We start from the raw sequence: 7,303 nt of genomic DNA on the forward strand, positions 1-7,303 counted from the left end.
TCTTAGCCCTAACTGAAACACGTTATACGGGGTTTGGTAAAGAAATCTTAGACCGAGGCAATATGTATATCTACTCAGGAAGAACATATGGAGTTGGAAAAGAAGGCGTAGCAATGACGATGACAACAAGAGCAGAAAAGGCATTAACGGCATGGAGAGCTGTATATAATAGATTGATACTTGCGAAGTTTAAATAAAGCAATACAATATGAGTATTATTGTTTGCTGTGCACGAACAAATGATTCCCCTGACGAAAGAAAAGATGAAATGCTGAGTGTAATAAACCAGATCCCAGAGAGATATGACATCAATGCTAAAGTTGGGAGGGATAATCAAAGTATAGAGAATGTGATGGGTGTTAAGGGTCTTAGTGAAGTTCCAAATGAAAATAGGGCACATTTTATAAGTTTTTGTTCAACAAACAATCTTGTTATTAGAGGTACTCTTTTCCAGCACAAGAACATCCAGAAATATATACAAGGACTTCACCATGTGGCAAAAATCAAATAAATATCATAGCTATTAATAAAGAGAGAAGAAGGACTTTTGGAAAATGTAAGAAGCTATAGATGTGCAGATTTTGGTAGCGATCACCAGCTCCTTATTACCACATTGAAATTAGAATTAAAAGCACCAAACAGAAATGTAGATAGAATACTTAGGTTTGATACAACTAAGCTTCTTGAAGATGAGCAAAGAAAGTGTTTGAGGATGAATGGAAATTGAAAGGTAGATCATGCTATGTATGCCACTATTGCTAGTGAAGTCAAAAGAAAAGCCAGGAATGACCATAGAGAATAATTAGACAGGAAAGCTGATGAGGCTGACAAAGCTATGAATTCAGGCAATGGCTATGATGTAATAATCGCACATAGAATTTTTCCTTATGATATCTGTACCAACCGTGTGTCACACGATCGTACATAAATTATTTTGTATATATTATGCTGGTATCTGCGCTCTTCCCTCGCACTAAAAAGAACCTGAATGATCATGTCTCCGGTTTTCCTCTGTAACATTGTGTGTCTCTCGAGCATGTTATGTCCTGTTGCCTTGAGGTTTTGTATAAAAAGGAGAGTGTTCTATAATAAAGTACTCAGTTGATTGCTTCCTGCCTTTGAGTCACAACCTTGCTCTCGGCCCGTCACATATCTCTACTGGGGCAAAGAAGAAGAAACAAAAACCCATCTAAAAGAGAGATTGATCTGTTATAACAACAGAAGACGAAGAAAGGCAACATTAGATGGAACACTTTAGTGAGGTCATGAATATGATATATGAAGGGAATAATTTAATTGATTTACCTGAATTGAGGAAGACATTGATGTGCCCATGAATGAATTCAGTGTGTTTGAAGTCGAAGCTGTCATTGAAAACTAAAGAGATGGAAAGCCCCTGAATACGATGGATAACATAATGGTTCACGAGCATAGAAATCATTACTACAGAGAGGGGATTTATACCATCGACTAAAATTATTGCGAAGACGCTTTAATATTGCAAAGATAACTTATTTCAGAAAAAGGTGGCAGAGAAAATTCAGGAGACCGAACATACTGTTCCAATTTCACCCACTCGAACTACAAAAAAGACATTAGATATTTAGAGAAATCCATTTACGTCTGTGTTTTAATTGCAAAATTAAGGTAGAAACGACAAAGAGAAAGCGCAGGTGAATCACCACAGAGCCAAAGTCAAGAAGGCAAAGGTCAGGTAACCTTTCCCAGTTGGAACTCGACGACTTATATTGGAATCACGCGAATCCATAAATTCCCCGACATTTTACATCCACACGTGAGAATCAAATTAGACTCAGATGGCAATCTCGTGATGAACACAAATTCCAGTGTAATCTCTCTGGAAATGACAAACATAGTTTGGGCCACTGAAGGACCATTATTATTTTTCTTTTATAACTCATTTTTGCTTTATTGAGATTTTCTCATAAATGTACTGCGGCTTGAATTAGTGTCCTTTATTAGTGAGAGAGAGAGAGAGAGAGAGAGAGAGAGAGAGAGAGAGAGAGAGAGAGAGAGAGAGAGAGAGAGAGAGAGTGTGTGTGTGTGTGTGTTTCATAAGCTAAAGAGAGAGCGAGAGAAACAGGAATCCATTAACAACACAACAGAGTTTCATAAGATAAAGGGAGAGCGAGAGAAACAAAAATCCAACAACAACACTACCATTTTTCGTCAGAGAGAGAGAGAGAGAGAGAGAGAGAGACTTCTTTTTCTATTAGAGGGGAGAGGTTTTTATCCTAAAAATTGTATTGCCAATGGCAGACATTGATTCCTTTCCAAAATTAGTTCATCTGTTTGGAGTAGTCAAAATAAGATTCCAAGTCTTGTCTTCGGGAAATTCGTTTAATCATTTTGTTCAAATTTCACTGTTCTATCGCATAATCACTTAAATTCCCTTTCTAATATAAAAAAATGTATTTTGGTACGTCTCCATATACGCAAGTGAGAAATATAGCTCAAAAACATCTTACAGTGTTTGTGCTTTCGTACTATTCTTTGCAACACCTTAGTGAAATTTGGCTTTATCATTTTCAATACTATTAATATTATCAAAACCAGCAGTATTTTCATAGTCAACATGTAATGTTTTAACTTCTGAAAAACTGGAATATAGGCAATTGTATATCATATTTGGCCAAGTTCCTAGCGTCCAGTTGTTTAAATCTAAAATAGGTAAAATAGGAGTGATTTCCCCTGTAAGATGAATGCTCGAATAATCTTTTGAGAGCCCTACGAAAAGGACTTTTAATAAAAATCTAAAATGTCCTCCCGAAAAGAATCTTTTGACATCTATGGAATTTATCCTCTACGGTGGGTCATCATCATCATCACCATTGCTTATATTTGAATGGCTTTTTCTTGGCCTTAATTGGTCTATTAGACTGACCCCCCCCCCCCCCTCTCTCTCTCTCTCTCTCTCTCTCTCTCTCTCTCTCTCTCTGTCTCTCTCTCTCTCTCTCTCTCTCTCTCTCTCTCTCTCTCTCTCTCTCTCTATATATATATATATATATATATATATATATATATATATTCAATGTTGTTTGATTGCACATTTGTTGTTAGATTTAATGTCTATATTTTTTTTGATACTTCAAAGTGTTTATAACTTTTTGGTTATTGGGATAATTTTTTGTTAAGTGTATTTCCGTTTACTCTAAGTTCTGATCTCCATTAGTTTCCTCCTGACGCCATTGATCTGTATTCATTCTTACTTTTGCGTGTGTTAATGCTTTTGGTCGTATATTGATATGAAATGTCACCTGTGTGTTTTAGTTTAATTTTGTCTTTTGCTATGTACTTGATATCACTTGCTTTGTATTTAAACTTTACGTTTCCTTGATAAGCAACCAAGATAACGAATTGTTTTTCTAATATTAGATAGAGAGTGATTGTAACCATCTTATTTGTTATATACACAAAGAAGGAGATTGTGGGTGGCATGGAGTGAAAAGCTGAAATCGTTGCTGAAGTCGGAATACATAATTGTATTGCAGAGTTAATTACCGCGTAAGCAATGATGATATATTATTTAAAAAATTTATGTTTGAATTAATAAGCTCAATATGTTGTATGATAATTGAAAGTATGATTCATATTCACTGCAATTCTATTATCAATTAAAGTTATGGGTAATCTGTTGAGTTAATTACTCGTGGTTAAAAGGTCTTATTTAAAAGTTAATAGTCGTTGAAGCTATTCCTTTGCGATTGAAAATGAGTTAATTTCAATAAAATAACATAGAAAACACATGAAAAACCAAATTAACATTGCAACTACTTTTTTATTTTTATTTCACGAACTGTTGCCTGATTTAAATAAAGTAATTAAATGTTTCGATTTATGAAGATAAATGATAAATATTGTCTTTGAACTTCGCTAATACCGTCAACTGTATTATGTCTAATATATTGCGATGGGAATTTACACATGAAATAGGACAAGAGAGGCAGGATGGATAAAAATGCATTTAAAATATATGAAAAACTATCGGGGATGGAATTCCGTACTAAAAGCAAAGCAGAAACCTATTACCTAATTCAAATCACTTACTATGAGATTCCGGGCCTCTGTAACACGGTTTTTTCGCAATAATTTTTTATCTATGAATTTCATAAATATAACGCTTCTTCAGAATGCACATTATATCTGAACATAAATTTTGACTATATTCTGCATTACGTAGGTTGAATAAATTTGGTAATTATAATGTAAAAGTTTCGAACGCACTCGTTACGTAACTTATGACGGCATTTCTTCCCTCTTTCTCGATCGATGATTGGCTATACGTAACGAAAGCTATACCTCTGCTAAAAATGACACAAAAGTTTAAATGAAAGCAAAGCAGTACACCTTTATGAACTCTGAAACCTCTCCACTGATAATTTTCATAATGAACAAACCAACAAAATATATTAATAAATACAAAAACACTTCGATTATTAGTCTAACTCCCAAAATAAGTTTCCTAAGAAATTACAGTCTACTTTATAGTTCACAATCAGATTGACAAGGTGTAGGGAATAGTTGGTAATTTTCAAAAACGTAGTACACAAGCTTGATTTGATAACTGCTATATCCAATGTCAAGCAATTTTTATTTATTGTCTATCTACCTACCTATTTACTGTAAAAAAAAAATAGCCGGTACCGTATTTTGGCTTTAAACCTTCACCAATAATTATCGTCAGAATGATGACTTCATGAGGCTCCACCCACTTTGGCCTCGTTATAATTCAGGATAACACTGAAGGCTATCATGGGCATTGTTGGATCAGAAAATTTAAATTCTGGCTATAAAAACTCATTTCTCGAGTAGTTGTAAGAAGTGCTAAATGATCCTCAAGGATCCCAGCAGTTGGCCTGAATGTTTAATTCATGTATACTACTGTTGCGGCACTACTGCTACAGTAGTATTACTACGCTAGCACAGATACCCCACCCACATTTATGTATCGTTCCGCCATTCATAAAGTCTTTGTCATGTTTTTTCACTGTGCAATAAGCCATGGCCTCCTCAGAAATTAAGTTTAACATTAAATGATAGGTTATTTCATTAAGCTGACAAATTATGGCAACTGGGTATGTTATTGCTGATGTTGAAGCTAAAGATAAAGTATGGTATCATTCCTTCATTGCATTATCATCTTTACTACTATTTGTTTTGCTACATGTAGTAATTATTTTAAAAGATAAATGAATTATGTTCACTTTACTTCTATAAATTCCCATTAGATGTACAAATAAAACTCCTAAAACTATTCATGATTTACTTACAAAATGCAGTCATGCCCAAAACATAGCCAACACTGTCGTACGGCCTAAGAAGAAGAAAAAAATTATATCGGATGATCCGTTGGTCTGATGGAGAGTTTAGCACTAAATTCTTATTTTAACAAAAATAGTTATATAAAGACTGTTTACATACAATCTCTCTCTCTCTCTCTCTCTCTCTCTCTCTCTCTCTCTCTCTCTCTCTCTCTCTCTCTCTGGTGGCATAGTGAATAGTTAATGGAAATGATCCAAAGCCTGAATGACATTACAAGTATTATAATCATGTTACGCTAAATACAAATCAGACCATAAACATTGGATTTAAACTAGAAACTGAATAATTACCTATTCAGGCTATAGTAAATATGGCCAAGGGCTTTCTCTTGACTATATAAAGTTGCAAGTCGTAAGACAAATGCAGTTTTGCAACCACGGGGGCAATTCGAAATCCTGTTAGCCATTCTTGACTGTTATGGGTTTCAGAGCAGATGGAACAAGGTGAATGGGTGTCTGGTGGATGGGCGGGGCAAAATTTTGTCAAAAGGTGTTTACATTGCTTACGTAATGAATATTTTCGACTCTTGGCTCATTATCACTGGCCATGGCGTCGGCTAGATCATTTTTACTCTATAAAAATTAAAACTATCGGGTTTAGGTTATTGATAATGCTGACAAATGTTGTGTGTGGTTGTAAAATATACATATGTCAACTTTCAGCTACATCCGATGCTTTGATAAGGAGCAAAGTCCAAAAAAACCGTGTTACAGAGGCCCTGAATTTCATAGTAGTTGCTGTGTTTCTCAAATGCACAATAATACTGGTATAGTTACCTCCACGTATCACTGTATGCCCATAAATGATCTCCACCATTTTTATGCTAGATTTATCCATTTTTTTTTTTTTTTTTTTATAATGCTACTTTCCCTAGTAAAGGCTTCAGATTTCCAGACCTTGGTCTTCTATCCGAATTTTAAAGGTAAATAAAGTCTTTACATGAACAATGGATCTTATAAACTCTGAAAAATATTCGTTAATAATGAAGGAAAGGCCGATGGAGACAGTTCATCTGCAAGATGAAAAATTTATTACCGTGTGGCACTTTTATTTTGGAAAAGAATAAACTCCTTTGAAAGATGAAAAGACGCGTTTAAAAAGCAAATGAAATTTGGGAACGACGGATATTACGGAAGAATGATATTTGATGAAAAAAAGACAAGGATAATATCAGAGGATGGAAAAAATAATCTTAGAGGAAATGAATACGAAGTCCAAGAGGAAGAAATACCAGATGTCAAGGATAATGGAAAGGAAGTCAAAGAACTGAAGCGAAAAATAAGAGAAAGAAAGAAGTCGAGCGTTTATATTTTGAAACTCGCCACGACTAGAGTCAGAATTGTTTGGAGTATAAGATAAAAAAGAAAATATTGGAGGAATGGAAAATACACCAGTATATGTGAGGGACGCAGAGAGAAAGAGAGAACATAAATGGGAAGATATATTCAAGAAGAAAAAATGTCTTAAGAGAGAAACACTAGTGAAGAAAATTATACTCATCAAAATAAAAAAAAGAAAAAAAAAAGTTATTTGTGACGATCTCTCATATGTTGTATAGATAACCTGCGAGATTTTTTTGTAGCAAAGGATTAAAAAAAAGGAATAAAGTCGGAGGCATGATTAAATTAGTGAAAGAACTGGGCTCAGGTCAGGGCCAATTTCTGGGACCAAAGGTCGTTCAGTGCTAAGATAGATCTTGGTTTGCAGTGGAACCGAGCCACGAACCTTTAGAGTAACCTAGAAGGAATTTTCACTGGGTGGTAATTGGACTTGAATTGCCAAAGCAAGAAAGCACTTATCAGGACTAAACATTATTTTCATTACAATTTAACCACTCTACGTTTTTTCCATTTACAACAACTAAATCTATTGCAATGTGAATCTTTATTATCATATAATTCCCATATCACCTGGAATAGCTTTAATGAAAAAAGTAAATGTTATTTATCAAATAAACGTT

Source organism: Palaemon carinicauda, chromosome 2 (assembly GCF_036898095.1).
Source record: "Palaemon carinicauda isolate YSFRI2023 chromosome 2, ASM3689809v2, whole genome shotgun sequence".
Lineage (NCBI taxonomy): Eukaryota > Metazoa > Arthropoda > Malacostraca > Decapoda > Palaemonidae > Palaemon > Palaemon carinicauda.